This window comes from Cherax quadricarinatus, chromosome 41, assembly GCF_038502225.1.
Source record: "Cherax quadricarinatus isolate ZL_2023a chromosome 41, ASM3850222v1, whole genome shotgun sequence".
NCBI classification, from domain to species: domain Eukaryota; kingdom Metazoa; phylum Arthropoda; class Malacostraca; order Decapoda; family Parastacidae; genus Cherax; species Cherax quadricarinatus.
Window position 1 is genome coordinate 13,524,922 of NC_091332.1, and position 21,462 is coordinate 13,546,383.

Here is a 21,462-nt window from a genome sequence, read left to right on the forward strand (position 1 = left end):
GAAACCAATACGACCACTACGCACCCTGCCTAGGCCTAGCTAAAAGGAGACCAGTAAGACTACTGAAGCATTGACAAAATACAGCTGATTTCTTTCCGAGGTGAAAAATTCTCAAATTTAAATAAAAATTTCAAGACACATTAAAGCTGGGCAACATAGAATCCAGTTAATGAACTTTATGAACAAAGGTTTGCACAAAGTTAAGAAAACCTTAACTTGGTTTAACGCTAAGTTTAACAGAATACACACTAGGTCTGGATAATAATAGGTTGGGGGATCAGGCGTAGTGCTGCGCTTCATGCACAAAAATTAATATAATCTTCAAGGCACAAAACAATTATTGTTCCTCACATTGTAAACTGTACATTGTTTGTGTGTGTGTGTGCGTGCGTGCGCGTGTGCGTGTGTGTGTGTACTCATCTAGTTGTGGTTGCAGGATTCGAGTCCGAGCGCCTGGCCCCGCCTCTTCACTGGTCGCTACTGGGTCACTCTCCCTGAACCATGAGCTTTGTTATACCTCTGCTCTGCTTAAAGCTATGTATGGATCCTGCCTCCACTACATCACTTGCCAGACTATTCCACTTCCTGACTACTCTGACTGAAGAAATACTTCCTAACATCCCTGTGATTCATCTGTGTCTTCAACTTTCAACTGTGTCCCCTTGTTACTGTGTCCAATCTCTGGAACATCCTGTCTTTGTCCACCTTGTCAATTCCTCTCAGTATTTTGTAAGTCGTTATCATGTCCCCCCTATCTCTCCTGTCCTCCAGTGTCGTCAGGTTGATTTCCCTTAACCTCTCCTCGTAGGACATACCTCTTAGCTCTGAGACTAGTCTTGTTGGAAACCTTTGCACTTTCTCTAGTTTCTTTACGTGCTTGGCTAGGTGTGGGTTCCAAACTGGTGCCGCATACTCCAATATGGGCCTAACGTACACGGTGTACAGGGTCCTGAACGATTCCTTATTAAGATGTCGGAATGCTGTTCTTAGGTTTGCTAGGCGCCCATATGCTGCAGCAGTTATTTGGTTGATGTGCGCCTCAGGAGATGTGCCTGGTGTTATACTCACCCCAAGATCCCTTTCCTTGAGTGAAGTTTGTAGTCTCTGGCCCCCTAGAATGTACTCTGTCTGCGGTCTTCTTTGCCCTTCCTCAATCTTCATGACTTTGGTGGGGTTGAACTCCAGGAGCCAATTGCTGGACCAGGTGTGCAGCCTGTCCAGATCCCTTTGTAGTTCTGCCTGGTCTTCGTCCGAATCAATTCTTCTCATCAACTTCACATCATCTGCAAACAGGGACACTTCGGAGTCTATTCCTTCCGTCATGTCGTTCACAAATACCAGAAACAGCACTGGTCCTGGGACTGACCCCTGTGGGACCCCGCTGGTCACAGGTGCCCACTCTGACTCTTCGCCATGTACCATGTCTCGCTGCTGTCTTCCTGACAAGTATTCCCTGATCCATTGTAGTGCCTTCCCTGTTATCCCTGCCTGGTCCTCCAGTTTTTGCACTAATCTCTTGTGTGGAACTGTGTCAAACGCCTTCTTACAGTCCAAGGAAATGCAATCTACTCACCCCTCTCTCTCTTGTCTTACTACTGCCACCTTTGTGTGTGTGTGTACTCACCTAATTGTGGTTGCAGGGGTCGAGACTCAGCTCCTGGCCCCGCCTCTTCACTGATCGCTACTAGGTCCTCTCTCTGCTTCCTGAGCTGTATCATACCTCTTCTTAAAACTATGTATGGTTCCTGCCTCCACTACTTCACTTGCTAGGCTATTCCACTTCCTGACAACTCTATGACTGAAGAAATACTTCCTAACGTCCCTGTGACTCGTCTGAGTCTTCAGCTTCCAGTTGTGACCCCTTGTCCCTGTGTCCCCTCTCTGGAACATCATATCTCTGTCCACCTTGTCTATTCCCCGCAGTATCTTGTATGTCGTTATCATGTCTCCCCTGACCCTTCTGTCCTCCAGTGTCGTCAGTCCGATTTCCCTCAACCTTTCCTCGTACGACATTCCCCTGAGCTCTGGGACTAGCCTTGTTGCAAACCTTTGTACTTTCTCTAACTTCTTGACGTGCTTGACCAGGTGTGGGTTCCAGACTGGTGCTGCATACTCCAGTATGGGCCTAACATACACAATGTACAATGTCTTGAACGATTTCTTATTAAGGTATCGGAACGCTATTCTCAGGTTTGCCAGGCGCCCGTATGCTGCAGCAGTTATTTGGTTGATGTGTGCCTCCGGTGATGTGCTCTGTGTTATGGTCACCCCAAGGTCTTTCTCCCTGAGTGAGGTCTGTAGTCTTTGTCCACCTAGCCTATACTCTGTCTGCGGTCTTCTTTGCCCCTCCCCAATCTTCATGACTTTGCATTTGGCTGGATTGAATTCGAGAAGCCAGTTACTGGACCACATGTCCAGCCTGTCCAGGTCTCTTTGCAGTCCTGCCTCATCCTCATCCGATTTAATTCTTCTCATCAACTTCACATCATCTGCGAACAGGGACACTTCAGAGTGTGTGTGTGTGTGTGTGTGTGTGTGTGTGTGTGTGTACTTACCTAATTGTGGTTGCAGGGGTCGATTCAGCTCCTGCCCCGCCTGTTAACAGGTAGTTACTTTATTCACTCTCTCCCTGCTCCATAAGCTTTATCATATTTCTTCTTAAAGCTATGTATGGATCCTGCCTGCACTACATCACTTTTCAGATTCTTCCATTTCCTGACAATTCATTGACTGAAGAAATATTTCGTAACATCCCTGTGACTTATCTGAGTTTTCAACTTCCAGTTGTGACCCCTTGTTGCTGTCACATCTCTGAAACATTGTCCCTTTTCACCCAGGAAAATTGTATATTTTATAATAAATGTAGGAATTTATTCATTACTATAATTTGATCGAGTATTTTACAAACGCAGATTAGTATATAATAAATAAATATGTAAGTTGAGGAGCTGTTGAGGGTCCTCTGAGGCTGAGCGGGAGCAATGATGAAGCAGATATCTCATCTATGAGTCCACATTGAGGCATTACAAGAGGAAGGAGGCAGCCCTTGGATCTCTAGTAGCTTTAATGACCTTTGAGGAAACTTGTGGCACTTTATTATCCCAAGGACAAGAGGTCTTCAATCTTATTGGATAAACGCGGTATTGGTGGGCTAAGTCAGTATACTTTTGAGCTTCCTTATGATTAGCAGCACTGCCCTACTGACCTAAATTTAGGAAAAGAGGCGTCAGCTGTAGTTGATGCACATGTATAGTCCCACGCCATCACTCTGCTGTTCTAACAGTGATATAATGTGATCACACCGGGATGGATAGCAGGCATAAGTGGGTTGCTGGACAACAAATATTTGTTTTCATATGGCCGGCTACAAGGTTGTTTAAGTGTGTTCCCAGAGTAAGGCCCCGGTAGTGAATACTTGTATATGGACATTACATTTGTCTTTTCTCGCAATCTGTTGGTTGTCTGTTTCGTAGGGAATGAAGAGATGAATAAAACTTGGTCTTCTACTGCATTCTCATGGGGTCACCTGGAATACTAAATATTGATTCATTTTCTTCATTCAGAAGTTTGCTCAGTTGTTATCACACGTAAGATGTAAGTATCGACTTTGTTTTTAATTTTGCAAATGTAGAAAAATATTTTGATTTTTTTCTATTTTTTGAATGGCTTTTTGTTTCTTTTGTTTTTTCCCCGTTTGTTATAAGTATTTTGCTTTCTGTTCTCTCAGTATTTTTATGTGAAAGTTTTCCTCCCTTTGATGGCGCATTTACAGTCTTTTCAACAGTCGAGTAACTGTTTTTCCTTCTCATCGTTCTCTTTCTCTTTGACAGCTTTTTAATCTTTCTCAGGAGGACATTTTATGCAAACTCTACCTTGCTGTATTCAGCTTTCCCGTTTTAGTTTAGGGAGGAGGGTTCTCCCTGAGAAGGTTTGATAGCTATGTATTTATTTTTATCACGTTCAGTAACTAAATTTATGAAAGTATATTTAGTAATCATCCTGAGTGCACATCTCTTCCTTGTTTCCAATCCTCTCCACCGACCTTGCACTGTCTCACCTGTCTTCTATCTACAGTTATGTATATTGTGGCATTAAATTTTTTCTTCCCACCCTACCTCCTCTCCTTCATCTACACAATTTTTCGTGCTTCCGCTCTGAGATGGTAGAGAAATCTTTATTATAAAAAATTCTGTTTCTCTTATGTATGGAATAAGCTATCCTGGGAGACTGCAGTTACCAAGTAATAGTAACTCCAGTTCTGCTGGAAGGAAACCTCTGAAACTGCCATAACTTATGAACTCTTACTGGAATACTTGACGATATTCTCATCGCACTACTGGAATATCTCAGTTCTGGCTGACAAATTTCAACACCTTATATGAACACTATCCTGCGTGATGGAATATGACAAGAAAAAACATGGTTAGCTTTTGTTTCTTCTATGTAACTATCATAAAGAATAGTGTAGCAGCACACTGCTGATGCATCCCATATTGTTAAAAAAAAAAAAAACTAATACTCATATGAGGGTTTTCCGTATTGATATCCTCCTACACTTCCTCACTAATTCTCTCAATTCCTAATGGTCATAATTATAACCATAATTTTTTTGAAGGGGAGGACCTGTAAGCCAGCGGAAGGTCTCGGTCAGATGACCAAAAGCTTCAGTGGCGGGTCATCATATGATTAAGACCAGAATCAGAAACACTTAGTCATGTTTCCTGACAAACCTTACCTAACTTAAACCAACTTTCTGACTAACTCCTCCTTCCTTGTGTCTCTTATACCACCCAACATCTATTCTCTCGGATTTGGCTCCACAGATTCCATGCTTAACTCTCTTATATCTTTGACCCTTAAGGCTTCCCCTCCCTTAAAACATAGTCAAAAACCTTCAAAAAATTTCGCTTCACAAACCGTTGTTTCATCATATATACCTACACACCATCCTATCCACTGTCTTGCTAACTCCCAACAGTGAAAGAAGCATAACTGTGTATTACACAAATATAGATAGGGTCACAGTCAAAAGTACTTACCTAAAAGACTAAATATCACGAAATCAAGTATCAAAACACTCAAAGAGGAATCTCCTATGGGTAACAATATGGTGAGGGGAAAATAGGAGAACAACAGTGATGTCCGTTGAAAAACGGACATCTGAGAATTGATAAACTATGTAACAAACATTAATGACCCAATATGATAACAAGAGAGTAATAAAGCCCTCAACCAAAGGAAAGCAAGATATGAAGGTAAAAAAAAAAGCAAGGGAAGAAAATAAGAATCTCTTGGAGACAACAGCTTAGAGAGCAAACAGGAAATGGGTTAGGAACTTATAGATAATAGCTAACAGAGACAGTTTATAGTTTAGTGAGCTACTGCAAAAGACAAATTACACGAATGAGAGATTGAGATGAGTGGACAATATTTGACTTAATATTCCCCCCCCCCCAAAAAAAAAAGAAAAAAAGAACTGAGAATACCACTAGTTGCATGTGATGCCACAGCGATAATTCTTGATTATCTGGTAAAAGTAGAACTGCAGAGAAAGATGTAAGACATAAAACCGGGAAAGGAAAGGCAAAACACGAATGATAAATTTATAAAGTGAAGTACATTGGGAAGGAAATTCGATGGCAAATAAAAATTCCAAGAAATGATTAAGGACTAGAGAGAGAATGTCGTGAGTTCGTAGAACTATTTATAGTAGACATGAGACACAGGGGACAGATGAAAACAAGAAGCCAAGCAAAAAGCTTGGAAGGATTATAGGTATGAAGAGAAACAGAAAAAGAAATTAAACAAGACAACAGAAAAGACCAAACAAAATTATAACTAGTCCACATTCACAAATATGAAGGAAAAAGTAAAGAAATATATATTTTCAGAAGCAAATGCACATTGTCATTGCTGGTGCCATGACCCATGTGCCTGAGGATAATGGACATCTCGTCTCTTGTGTAAGAAAATGTTAAGAGTACAGTTATCTGTTTAGGCACATGATTCAGTGACGAGGTGAAGGTCAGTGAAGGACCAAACAGACTTCCTTGTTCGCTAGCATCAACTGAGAGGCTGATAGACTCTACTCTTGTAAGAACTATGCTGAAGGTAATCACTCAGGTGTAGAGTATTATTTTTATAATTATGGGGAAGCGCTAAACCCGTAGGATTATACAGCGCACGTGGGGGGGATGAAAGGTATTCAGGGTCAATTAAGGAAACCGGAGCACAGATCCAATTCCCTAGATCAAGAGCCCCTCACCAGCGTCAAGGAACCTCCCTTGAGGGATCAGGAGGTGTAGAGTATTCCTAATGAGGCCTGGTCACAGACCGGGCCGCGGGGGTGTTCACCCCCAAAACCATTTCCAGGTACATTCCATGTAATGCTCCTTGTTTTGTCTTGGAATTCGGATGCCATACTCGGTCAAAAACGCCTGTAATGTCCCTTGAAACTACCTTAGTGCTTCTGAATTACTACAATAACGCTGCCACATACGGGTGACGTTCAAGAGAAGATAGAGTGACCAATTCTGAAAGTGATTTGATGTACATATTGCAGCCAGTGGTAAAAAAAAATAATGCTGTCATTCATTAATAAAAATCAGTTACTCAAGTTTTTTTTTTTTTTTTTTTTTTTTTTAAACAAGAGACTGACATTAGTGAAACTGGTACAGTTTTAGGCCATCTCTCAGCCTTTTTTTTGAACTGGGACTACATTTGCCTCCTTCCACAAGAACATTTACCATGCGCTAGGTAGAGTACGTGGAGGTGAGAGACGACAGCAGCTGATCAACACATCTACGCAGCAATCTTGGGCCACCTTGTCCCCCAACAACAGCCTTTCACGTGTAAGGGGATTTAAGAAACGCGATATACCTCTCTTCCCTATCTGTGTCCCCTCCAACGCTCCCGTCCTAGTTTCCTCAGCTTTTTTCGTTCTGTCTTCCACCCACCTTTCCTCTTGGCCTTCCTCCCTTCCTCTTCCACCCTGTCATGCACATTTAGCTCGTAACCCTCGCCAAAAAACACTAACATTACCCCTTGCATGCTCCTGCCTTCCCTCCCCCAGACTTGCCACACGAAGGAATCCTAAAACACAGAGTTACAAAAAAAAAGAATTAAGTAAACAATGAGAGTGGTAATTATTGCATTACAGCGGAGGGAGGTAGAGAATGAGAAGGGGAAGGAGGGGAGAGGAAAGGGGGGTCGAACTGTGTGAGCTAATATCTACATTATTTTGGCCAAGAAGCGTGCAAGCTACATCGGTTGAAGCGGTCGATGTTCCCATAGTAAGAATACTCATATACCATCTTTAAGGTGGTCGTGGCCCCTGACCCCTCTGTGCCTATACCTACCTGCGTTGATATGACGTGATTATGGCAGCGGTTGCGTTACACTCTTCTATTTAATTACCTGAAGTGGAAAACCCGACCTGGAGGGGAGTCAGATCCACCTGCAGGTGAGCCTGCCGAGAGCCAGGTTCACCTGCTGGCTCACCTCATGAATAATTAAATCAGGTAAACTCGCCTAAAATTCACGTAATTCACACAGTCATGTAGATTTACACATCACTCACAATCACGCAGTAATGATGTGTAGCGGAGTAATAATGGCGTATTTTACCCTGGGCAATCGTAGAAAATGTTAATTCCTTGCAGTGAACACCTCGTTTCTTAATAACAATAGTAGTAAGAAATATTCTTCATAACAGCGATAACCATAACCGTAACAGCCAAAGGGATCTAAAAGAATGGGAATTGTGTTTTATAACGATGGGAATAGCGGCGGCAGCGGTGGTGATGATGGTGAGGAAGGGGGAAGCCTTGCTGGTGGTAGTAGTAATGGTGGCGGTAATAGTAGTGATAGTGGTGACAGTCGACATGGTGGTAGTGGCGACGATTAGCCGTGCTGGTAATGGGTAATGGTGGTAGTGGCGATGGGTAATGGTGGTAGAGTAGCAATTTTAGCGTTAGTGACGGCTGGTGATGGTGGTGGCATGAGTAGTATCGAAGTTAACGGTGATGGTTGGCACTGGTAAAACAAGAGGTATTGGTGATAGTGACGGCGGTAGTAATGGTGGTGATTATCAGGTACACACAAGGTCGTAAACATGAGTACCAGTACCGTATTTAAGTTAGCACTGACGTTTGAGTTACTATGCGAGTTACATTACCATTCTCATATTTGATCCTCTCACTGTGGAGGGGAATGGGGGCTGCCATGCTTCCGATGTATTTCCATGTCAGTAGGTACAAGCTTGCCCTACATTTCCATTAATTTTCGTGTGAAAATCGTCTATCACTTGCTCGAGTGGTGTGTCCACTAAGCTCCGGGTCCCAATATAGTTGTCAGAAATCAAATAGATATTTAGGTATCTATATTTACACAGCTGAGTCTGAAAGTCTTTTCAGTTCAGAACGTAAAGTATACAATTATTGCCAAAGGCAATGCTTGACAATAATGTCTGCCTCACCCATCCTATATTTCAATGAATTTCAACTGGAAAAGACATGGGTGTTTTGGGTTAGAAGCGTTCTGTTTTGGAGATACCTTGAATGATGCATCTGGCATACTTTTATGAAATCATGTGATTCTTATCTGAAGAAGAGTTTGAGTCTCATATTTGCTGGGGAAAACAACTAGGTGAATAGAGTTGGAGCAGCAAAACCTCACGACACAGCACCAGGTACCAGGTCTGCAGGATACAGCACCAGGTCTACAGACACAATATCAGGACTACAAGACAACACAAGGTTTGCAAGAAACAGCACCAGGTCTGCAACCTACATTACCAGGTCGACAAGAAACAGCACCAGGTCTGCAACCTACATTATCAGGTCGGCAAGAAACAGCACCAGGTCTTCAAGACAGCAGCCGTGGCATGTTAAGACAAAAGAAACGAGGTCGGCGTAGAATTAGCAGAGTCAAGTCACGATTATCACCGATCAATCATGACAGCAGAATGAAGAACTGCAAGTCCTCCTTCCGTCACTTGTTTCTTCCTTCTCCTCTCCTCTTTCTCTGCCTCCTCTCTTACTTCTCTGTTCCATTCTTCCCGTCCCACTTCTCTATTCTCCCTTACCTCCATCTTTCCTTCTTCCCACGCAGGATAAATATAGTGTGTGACTTGGGCAAGAGTTGTCTTCTTTTCCTCTTGCCTTCAATCCTCCCAGTCTTTTGTCCTGCTAATCGAGAGAGAGAGAGAGAGAGAGAGAGAGAAAACAGCTTTCACCTAGCACTTCTGTACCACATGTTCCCTATCTTTACCCCCTCTCCGAACATATCCCACTCACCCCTCTCCGAACATCCCACTCACCCCTCTCCGAACATCCCACTCAGCCTATCCTCCCCCAGTACCAAGAGGAGCCACGCCACTCATCAATGCTGTCATAATATTAAAACAAATATAACAGTTCGTTAAAGCGACTCACTTATATCCCGTCACTTAGGACAGCTCCTCTTAAAACTTTTATATATCGTGACCCCAAAATGATTTTAAGCGTCTGAGGACTCCCAGTCATAGTAAAATAATCAGTTTTAAAAACTGAGATAGTACTAAATGCTATAAACAATTATAATGTATAAAATATATACATAAAAATAATTATAATGAAAAGGATGTGGTTCCATATTTCTACATAATAGCTCAATGTGGGAAATTTTATATATATATATATATATATATATATATATATATATATATATATATATATATATATATATATATATATATATATATATATATATATATAGTGCCGAATATGTAAAACTGGTCAATTAGCAAGAACTCATTTTAAATTAAATCCTTTCTAAAAATGTCTCTCATACGTTTAAAGCTAGATTTTTTTCATTAATGTTGGTGTAAAAATTTTTAATTTTGCAACAAAAGAATCTTAGAAAACTTACCTAACCTTACTATAACAAGAACAATTTATTTTAGCCTAACCCAACTAAATATATTTTAGATTTGTTTACAATAATTTAATACTACACAAACACAGTGAAATATATTTTTTTCGTTAGGTTCAGAATGATTTTGGCGAAATTATTACATACACAAATTTTCACTTGTCCTATATGGCAAGATGAACGTTGCTATTTAAGCCAAGATCGCAAGTTCTGCCTATTCGGCACGACATATATATATATATATATATATATATATATATATATATATATATATATATATATATATATATATATATATATATATATATATATATATATATATATATAAATATGTATATATATAAATATGTATATAAATATGTATATATATAAATTATATATATATATATATATATATATATATATATATATATATATATATATATATATATAATATATATATATAAATATATATATATAATATATATATATATATATGTCGTGCCGAATATGTAAAACTGGTCAATTAGCAAGAACTCATTTAAAATTAAGTCCTCTCTAAAATTTTCTCTTATACGTTTAAAGATATATTTTTTTCATTAAAGTTAATGTAAAAATTTTTAATTTTGCTCCAAAAGAATCTTAGAAAACTTACCTAACCTTATTATAACAAGAACAATTTATTTGAGCCTAACCCAACTAAATATATTTTAGATTTGTTTACAATAATTTAATACTAAACAAACACAGTGAAATATATTTTTGTCGTTAGGTTCAGAATGATTTTGGCGAAATTATTGCATACACAAATTTTCACTTGTTCTATATGGCAAGATGAGAGTTGCTATTTAAGCCAAGATCGCAAGTTCTGCCTATTCGGCACGACATATATATATATATATATATATATATATATATATATATATATATATATATATATATATATATATATATATATATATATAATATATATATATAATATATATAAATATATAATATATATATAATATATTATATATATATAATATATTATATATATATATATATATAATATATTATATATATATATATAATATATATATATAATATATATATAATATATATATATATATATATATATATATATATATATATATATATATATATATATATATATATATATAAATATATAAGGATGCTAATGAATGGAATGAAAAATATAGGAGCGTGCCAGCACTAGGTGTGACAACTGTTGTATCCAGGACGAGAAACAGAGGTCCACCTCAGGTGGTGCCATAACCTCGGAGAAGCAAAATAGCTTCAAGAAAAAACCTAGGGACTTCCAGAATCCGTATGAGGGGCACAGGGTATTGGGTGGAACGATGAGGTAGGCAGGGATGGAGAGACAGAGTACGAGGGAATGAGGCATAAGGAGAAAAGGGGGGGGGGAGAGCGAGAGTTGTAAATCATAAGTAATCCATACATATGTTGCCGCCATGACCGTTGACGACACTCTTGTGTGTTTTACATTGATGGATTTACACGCATGCCGCAGTGGCGGTGGAATTTGGTGGTGTGCTGCGTGTGGAACATGTTAGGTGAGGGAGTGCATTGGTGATATGATGAGTGATGTAGTGGTGGGTATTGTAGTGTTGAGTGTTGTAGTGGTGAGTGTTGTAGTGTTAAGTGTTGTAGTGGTGAGTGTTGCAGTGGTGAGTGTTGTAGTGTTGAGTGTTGTAGTGGTGAGTGTTGCAGTGGTAAGGTTTTTGAGTGGTTGGTGTTCTTTTGTACTTGTGACGTTATTCGAGGGTGTTTCTACTCCTGCAACCTGGCCCTGAGCCAGGCTTATCTGGAGCTTGCTTGGCACAACCAGTCTGTTACTGCTGGCGGCTCGATGGCCCACATATCCTTTACAGCCTGGTTTGTCTGGCACTTCTCAAGTTCCCCGGTGAAGACTTCTGCATTTGTTCCGGCAACATTGCTGATATCTGTTGGTATTATGTTGAATAGTCTGGGCCCACGGATGTTTTCTTATGCCCATGCCTCCCTTGCTACCCACTAGGTCCATATTACACTTCCTCCCATATCTTTCACTTCATAACGCTATTATGGTAGTGTGTGAGTTTGGGTCTAGACCCTCTAGTAGATGTATACATCATCATACATCTCTCTGCTTCAGAGAATATACTACATTCAGTATTCTATGGCATTCCCAGTAGTTTTAATGTTCCAAGCAGTCTACACACAGTCTCTATCTGTTCCAGCTCCAATATCCCTTCTGTCCTCAATGGAGCCATCAACATCGAACAGAACAGTACAGGTGATTTGAACAGTGCCATCTTTAACAATATTTCTCTCATTTTGAAAGTTATCATTATCTACCCCATCATTTTCCTGGATTTTGCAATATTTGACTTATCGTGTTTTCTAATAGGTTAGTTTAGTTCAAATGACATTATTATACCCAGGTTTTTGACATGTTCCATTCGTTCTATTAGGTGGTTATCCTGTGTTTTATATAGATATTTTCTATTGTCCAATGAACGAATTTGCTTATATCCATTTCCGATTCTTCTACTAAGGCGATTTCATGCAAATTCTGGTATCATCCGCAAACGATGATACAAATCTGTAGCGAGTGTTATTTATATCTACTCTGAAGCTGAGAAACAGTAAGGTCACCAGGACCGTGCTTTGGGATACTATACTTTCTTCTTTGCTTATGCTAGATTTTGGTGTGTATTGTAATAGGATTATTGTGTGGTTGGAGGATGTGACGGTGGTGTGATGGGATGCCTGTGACATACTTGTGACCTGTTTTTTTTTATGTACTCCCGACACCGGACACTGATACAGTCAGCCTTTACAAAACACCTGGGTGCAGGCGCACACAGAAATCTGTCTAGTTTTCTCTTAAAAACTTACTATTCTTCTGGCAACATTTTTTATGGCTACTGACAGCCAACTGACGTGTCATGAACCACGTTTGGTGACACGGTGTTCTCGTACTGCTCCTATGGTGCCTCTGCTGTTCCCTGGGTTTATTCTATAAGGCCTCCCGTATTTCTCAGTCCAGTAAGTTATAGTAGCATGCAGAGCAGGTACCTGGTTCTCAAATATTTTTTAGTAAGAGCTTTACTGGATCTCTGAGAGCGTTCAGTGACTACTTTACATTTCTAGAAGATGTGAGCACACTACAGTTTTATATACAACAGATCACAAATATTTTAACAAGTACCTTTATTCGCGTGATGTCTTTTAATTTGAAAGTTCTCATTTGCTTTGCTGTTCTGTCTCTGTATAAAAGATAAGCAGTAAGGTCACACGTAACAAAGACACGTTTAGTAACAAGGGTTTGCTGGGTGTGTCTTTGTTTTACTCTCTCTCTCTTCCTCCTAACACGGTATTCACCTCTGTGGGAAGGCGACAAATACTGAATTTTTTCTATTTAGTTTCTGCATATGTGAATTTTTCCCCACCTTTTTAAATATATAAATTTTTCCACTTTCGTGTTTCTTCCGTTTGGTTTGAATTTTTTATTTCATGTTTGATGTTGTGGAATTTGTTGCTGTCTTTTTTAGGTCAACAACATTTTTCTTTTGTGAAATCTTTTGAATTCATTTTCCGCTCAACCTCACATAAAAAGTCAGTATTTCACTGTGGCCACGACAATTGGATGCGCGACTTTGACACGAGACTTTAAAAGGCATTACCTGTATTTGTGAACCGCTAACAACCGCTTGCTGGGTCTATGTTCATGCTTCAAAAGTTTTTATCGTGTCTATGCATTATTGCATTTATCGGCGCTATGACACGTTACAATTGTTTACGTTTCTTAATAGACGACAAGCTAATCTAAACAACCTAAATACAGCCAAATGATAACTTGACTTAACAAGAGTGTTAAGGAAATCATTTTAGGCTGTAGGATGAAGGTGTCAGTTCTACAGCATTTCAAATTTTCGTAATTACTTAATTTCTTTAGCTCTCGTACTCTTCCAAATTCAGCTTTTCTGTGCTCTGCACCGTTTCCCCTTATTATTATTATTATTAGTAGTAGTAGTATATTCACATTAAGTTAATATACCTGTAATAAATTTCAAAAGGTTAAACAGCACTAAACGGTAAGAGCAATGTTTTTTACAGGAAGGAACCAGGAAAAGGTAATTCAAAGTCGGTGTAAAATAAACTGTTCATCTAAAAAAGCATCGAGGAGAATCACTGAAGGCGGTAATGTAGGAGATGAGAACAAACTGGGTGTTGAAGGTGGTAATGTAGATGAGAAAAAGCAGAGTGTTCGACAGTTCCTTGTATATTTCCAGTAATTGTCTGGTTTGGGCCATTTAGTCAACAATATTCCATGTAGTGTCTCAGGTACAATGATCATTAACAAATATCTCGCCTAATAATATTTTTAAAGTTTTTCTATTCACTTTTCAATATTCGTTATCTTCTGGAGGAACCCCTGTGTTGTCAACAGCGATGTGGATGATTATGTGGACATCTACCAGTAGAGAACAAGTTGTCAACATCCGTGGTGGAAGACTCTTCAAGCTGCTAACAGAGGATATCAGAAATATTTCTGTAACAGAAGCAGTTATGGTAGTTGCTTCAAGGTTACAGAAGAACTCACCAGCAAGGTGCCCTTCGATTCCTCTGACAGCGAGGATATAGCCAGGTTGGCTCCACATATACACTTATGTTGAATGCCCCTGACACAGAGTATCCGTACCAGACTATTGGTCTATAGTTTTTCGAATTTATTACCGCCACCTTTGAGAAGCGGAAGAATGACTGTTGGATGATACCTGTGTCTAGTCTCCTACATACAGACCGAGATAGTGGTTTCTTGCAATTTTTGATGAATAGGGAGTTTCAAGAGTCCTTGCCCTGGGGCAGAATGCATGGGCATGCTGCTGATGGCTTCTTCAAAGCCAGCAAATGTGGAAATGTCGGCGGTGTTTTGAGTCTCTGTAGGCTGATGAGTACTTCACTGAACAGTCATATTGTGAGTTCAGTAATTCACTCACTGCCTTACTGTTATCAGTCTGTATTCTATCTCCTTCGAGTCTTATATTGCATCAGGTTTCTCGATTTGAATTTTGAGTAAGAGAAATATTTATGATTCCTTTTAAATTCATTTATGACTCTCTGCTTTCTCTGAAAGGGTAAAGAGAACGGGGAAGGAATGGAGAGGGAGGGGGGGGGGCGGATATACAGGGAGGGAGGAAGGTACGGTGGGAAGGTTACTACCTCTTTCGCGTGTTAAGCGACAGAAACTCGTTTACTTCCCCCTAACTAGCTAATATCATGACATGAAGACGCCTAATTTGAAGGTGGCAGGAAGGGCGATCTCTCATCAGGTACCACTCCAAGTAGGTGCTGACGGCTCCCTAATGGATTTACAAGGCTGGTAGGTCCTGCCTCTATGACTCAAACTCTTAACAAGCTCTAGCCTGGACTCTCTATTATGCCACAGATTATGGAGAAAGTAAGACTGGAATGTATTGGTCTTGTGAGTGAAACGTTTTAATTCTGGCTTGGACTTCATGAGTAGTAGTAGTTGATGTAGTGGAAGTGCAGTAGTAGTAGGCTAATGAGGTTTAAAGCCGATCACCTACACAAGAGTTATGAAGGCTACGTGTAGCCTGTTCAGCGCCAGTAACGATTACTTTATTCCTCAGTATATATATATATATATATATATATATATATATATATATATATATATATATATATATATATATATATATATATATATATATATATATATACACACACCAGTAGTAGTAGCAATAGTATCAGTAGTAGTAGTCGTATTATCAGTGGTGGTAGCGTTCGTTAAATGCTGCAGCAGCAGCAGCAGCAGTAGTAGTAGTAGCAGTAGTAGTAGCAGTAGTAGTAGTAGTAGTAGTAGTAGTAGTAGTAGAAGTAGTAGTAGTAGAAGTAGTAGTAGTAGTAGTAGTAGTAATAGAAGTAGTAGTAGTAGTAGTAGAAGTAGAAGTAGTAGTAGAAGTAGTAGTAGAAGCAGTAGTAGAAGCAGTAGTAGTAGTAGTAGTAGTAGTAGTAGTAGAAGTAGTAGTAGTAGTAGTAGTAGTAGTAGAAGTAGCAACATTGAGTCTTGATACACAAATAACCCGCACATAGAAGAGAGGAGCTTACGACGACGTTTCTTGCTCCTCCTGTCCTCTTCAATACTTTGGAGAAACTGGCCGATCTCTTTCTGACAGACTTAGGGAGCACAAAAATAGTGTTAGGCTTGCCGACACTAACAAAGCTCTTTTTTGTCACGTCAGAGATCACAGCCATCCTATTGACTGGTCTTCTCCTAAAACTGTCTTCCCTACTTCCAACTCTAACAGTCGCCGTCTGGTTGAATCCTCCCTAATACACAATTTTCCTTGTATGAATCTCAGTCCTGGCTTCGTCTCTGTAGATGCCTTCCTCTCCCACTACATTGTAAAATGTTCTAAACTAAAGAACACTCGTGACCTAACCTGATTCCTCCTTTTTTCTTCTTCTCCCTCTTCCCCTTTTCTCCTTTGCGTTGTCTTTCTTCTGCCCTATGTAGTTGTTCCTTCTTTATTTATTTATTTATTTGTTTTTCCTCCCCGTCGATGTTCTTACTCTTACCCTCTGTGGGCACCAGCTCCCTTGCAGTGCTCCTCTTTCTTAGTATTTGACTGGCCCCTCCTACTCTTACTCCCTCCCCACTACTACTTCTTTCCCTCCAGTACTACCACTACTACTACTACTACCACCTCCTACCTATATATACCCATCCTGCTTTCCTTTTTGGTAGTGTGACTTTGTAAATGGTCCAAGTCGGACCGAAACGTCATCGTAAGCTCCTCTCTTCTATGTGCGGGTTATCTGTGTATTGTTCTAGTCACGGTATTGTGCCTTTTTTTGTACTTAATGAGTCTTAATTTTCACAATGCTTTGATAGTTTTTAATATGATGTAAGAAAACACACACACATACACACACACACACACACACACACACACACACACACACACACACACACACACACACACACACACACACAAACCTCATTTACCTCACCCTCACAAACTTGCCCTTCCTAAAAGAATAAATTTAGTCTCCTCAGATATTCACGGGATCCAGATTATAACGAAGCGTTCACACGCCGCTGATTCGGGAATCTGAATATTATTCCATTTGCCTCTTATTTACCTGGGAATACATGAATATCGGAGGCGGCGTTGTGCTATTACCACGAGAGGAATATTGTCAAACCTCACACAATGAACACTTTAATATCAACGTGGCTGCTGCCAGATCTAGGTTATGACAATGACATGTTGCAGCGAGGGTGAAACATTGTTGCAACGGGGGCGAAACATTGTTGCAACGGGGGTGAAAATTGTTGCAACGGGGGTGAAACATTGTTGCAGCGAGGGTTAAACACTGTTGCAGCGAGGGTGAAACATTGTTGCAGCGTGGGTGAAACATTGTTGCAGCGAGGGTTAAACACTGTTGCAGCGAGGGTGAAACATTGTTGCAGCGTGGGTGAAACATTGTTGCAGCGAGGGCGAAACAGTGTTGCAGCGAGGGTGAAACATTGTTGCATCGGGGTGAAACATTGTTGCAGCGGGGGTGAAACATAGTTGCAGAGGGGGTGAAAAATTGTTGCAGCGAGGGTGAAACATTGTTACAGCGGGGGTGAACCATTGTTGCAGTGGGGGTGAAACATTGTTGCAACAGGGTGAAACACTGTTGCATCGAGGGTGAAACATTGCTGCAACGGGGGTGAAACACTGTTGCAGCGGAGGCGAAACAGTGTTGCATCGAGGGTGAAACAGTGTTGCATCGAGGGTGAAACAAAGACTGTTGCAGATGGATGGGGCAAAACATTCACTGCTAACTACGCAGGCTGATTAAATTTGTTAACTGCCCCCACCACTGTCTCCTCAAACTATTACTAAATGAGTACATGCACTCAAACTATTACTAAAGGAGTACATGTACTCAAACTAATACTGAGTACACGCACTGTATGTGTTATTTACCATTTTGTCATAGGCACTTGTCGGTTAGACACAAAGCCTGTTGTGTGTACTCGCCTAATTGTACTCACCTAATTGTGGATGCAGGGGTCGAGACTCATCTTCTGGCCCCGCCTCTTAACTGGTTGCTACTAGGTCCTCTTTCTCCCTGCTCCATGAGCTTTATCATACCTCGTCTTAATACTATGTATGGCTCCTGCCTCCACTACCTCACTTGTCAGACTATTCCACTTCCTGACAGCTCTATGACTGAAGAAATACTTCCTAAAAATTCCTTTGACTCATCTCAGTCTTCAACTTCTAACTGTAACCCCTTTGTTTCTGTGTGCCCTCTCTAGAACATCCTGTCTTTGTCCACCTTGTCTATTCCACGCAGCATTTTGTATGTTGTTATCATGTCTCCCCTAACCCCCCTGCCCTCCAGTGTCGTCAGGCCGATTTCCCTTAACCTTTCTTCATAGGGCATTCCCCTTAGCTCTGGAACTGGCCTTGTTGCAAACCTTTGCACTTTCTCTAATTTCTTGACGTGCCTGACCAGGTGTGGGTTCCAAACTGGTGCTGCATACTCCAGTATGGGCCTGACGTACACGATGTACAGAGTCTTGAACGATTCCTTACTGAGGTATCGGAACGCTATTCTCAGGTTTGCCAGGCGCCCATATGCTGCAGCAATTATCTGGTTGATGTGTACTTCCGGGGACGTGCTCGGTATTATACTCACCCCAAAATCTTACTCCTTGAGTGAGGTTTGCAGTCTTTGGCAGCCTAGACTCTGTCTACGGTCTTCTTTGCCCTTCCCCGATTTTTATGACTTTGCATTTGGCGGGGTTAAATTCGAGGAGCCAGTTGCTGGACCACGCGTCCAGCCTGTCCAGGTCTCCTTGTAGTCCTGCCTGATCATTTGATTTAATTCCCCTCATTAACTTCACTTCACCTGCGAACAGGGACATTTGAGTCTATCCCTTCCATCATGTCATTCACATACACCAAAAATAGCACTGGTCCTAGGACTGACCCCTGTGGGACCTCGCTCGTCACAGGCGCCCACTGTGATGCCTCATCATGTACCATGATTCGTTGCCTCACTGTCAGGTATTCTCTGATCCATATACGTGCCTGATCCTCTAGCTTCCGCACTAAACTCTTGTGAGGAACTCTGTCGAAGGCCTTCTTGCAATCTAAGAAAATGCAATCAACCCACCCCTCTCACTCGCGTCTTACTTCTGTTACCCTGTCATAAAACTCCAGTAGGTTGTGACACAGGATTTGCCTTCCATGAATCCGTGCTGGTTGTCGTTTACAATCTTGTTTCGTTCGAGGTGCTCCACCACTTTCCTCCTGAAAATCTTCTCCATGACTTGGCATACTATACACGTCCGTGATACTGGTCTATAGTTTAGTACCTAGTTTCTGCCTCCTTTCTTAAAAATGAGGACTACATTTGCCATCGTCCATATCTCAGGTAGTTGCCCAGTTTCGAAGGATGTGTTGAAAATTGGGGTTAGTGGCACACACAGCATCTCTGCTCCCTCTCTAAGGACCCATTAAGAGATGTCCAGTCCCACCGCCTTTGAGGTATCAAGGTCACTTAGCAACTTCTTCACCTCCTCCTCGGTTGTGTGTATTTCATCCAACACTTGTTGGTATATCCCTTGTTGGTGTACTCCTCTGTTCTGTCTTCCCAGAGTCCTTTCTCTCTCCACTGTAAATACTTCCTTAAATCTCGTGTTGAGGTCCTCACATACTTCTTGCTCATTTCTTGTGAGCTTCCCACCTCCTTTCCTCAGCCTGATTACCTGGTCCTTGACTGTTGTCTTCCTCCTGATGTGGCTATGCAGCGGTTTCGGGTCAGACTTGACTTTCGATGCTATGTTATTTTCGTAGTGTCGCTGGGCTTCACTATCTGTGCATACTCGTTTCTAGCTCTTCGACTAATCTTTATTTTCCTCGGTCCTTTGCCTTCTGTACTTTTTCCATTCTCTACTGCACTTAGTTTTTGCCTCCCTGTACCTTCGGGAACTGCATATGTAGACGACCTCCAATTTATGAGGAAATGTTTTAATGAATATAATAATAATGGTAATAATTTTATAAATATTTATTCCAGATGTACAATAATTTTGTTTTATTAGTTTTGATATACCTGCCATGAATTATTATTGTGTATATAAAATAATTAACATTTTGTGTGTGTGTGTGTGTGTGTGTGTGTGTGTGTGTGTGTGTGTGTGTGTGTGTGTGTGTGTGTGTGTGTGTGTGTGTGTGTGTGAAGGTGTTGCAGTATTGGGGATTTAAAGATTTAAGGATTTAAAGATTTAGGGAACAAATGTTATTTTACACGCAATTGTCGCCAAGTAAACTCGGGAAAAATTCCAGGTAAAGAATTTATTACTGTTCCAGTAGGTCAAGGATAACCACCCACAACACTGGTCCCCCAACCATCACCAACACCCCTCACTAACTACATCATAATCGCCAACACATTACAATCGTCGCCAGTACAATATTCACTACGATCGTCAACAACACAACACCATCGTTATGGGCAAATCCTTACCAACACAATCGGTCACGAACACAATAACAACGATATTTACCCCTACCCTAACCTGCGATACAACCACCATCAACAAGCCCAGCTACCCTCACCACAACTACAATCACCGCCAACAACGACAATCATTACCAACAGCAATCACCACAAAGCTGGTAAAAAAAATCTGCGAATTTTCATTTAAATAAACAGATCCACTGTAATACAGGAGTCGGGAATCTTCTCTCTCTCTCTCTCTCCCCAATATCAGAAAGCAAACTCGTTAAATTGCTGAAGGTAAAGAGTTAATAAAAAGGTCCTTAATTTTACTGCATATGTAGACGACCTCCAATTTATGAGGAAATGTTTTAATGAAGATAATAATAATACTAATAATAATAGCAATAATAATTTTATAATTATTCATACCAAAGGTACAATAATTATTTTGTGTTATTAGTTTTGATATACCTACCATGAATTATTGTGTATATAAAATAACATTTTTAATATAATTATCATAAAACAGTCAAGATGAGGTATGGCACAATATGTAATACTGACGCAACAAATCACTGACTGAGCAATTAACAATGCACAACATGCCACAAAGAGGGGTGAACCAGCTCAAGTTCTTTCACACTGTTCCCTGGTGCTTCTTTAGGAGCTATGCAGGAAATCTGTGAAGCGGAGGGAAAATCTCAGACAGCCCAGGTACGGTTCGGCCATTGGCTGTGTCGCACACCAGATGATACTGTTTGGTGTGAGACATAGCCGATGGCTGAGTCATAACCTGGCTTATCTCCGAGATTTGTCCATCGCATTCACTAAATTTCTTAAATTGCATAGCTCCTGACGAAGAACTGGGCAACAGTGTGAAAGGCCTTGAGGTGATGAGTCGTTCCATCTATGTGGCTTGTTCTACTATGTAATACAAACTTGTATTGAACAGTCCTGCTGTATAATGTAACTATAATACAAGCTATGAATGTATAATCTTGCTGACCAATCCCCTACCCCCAATAA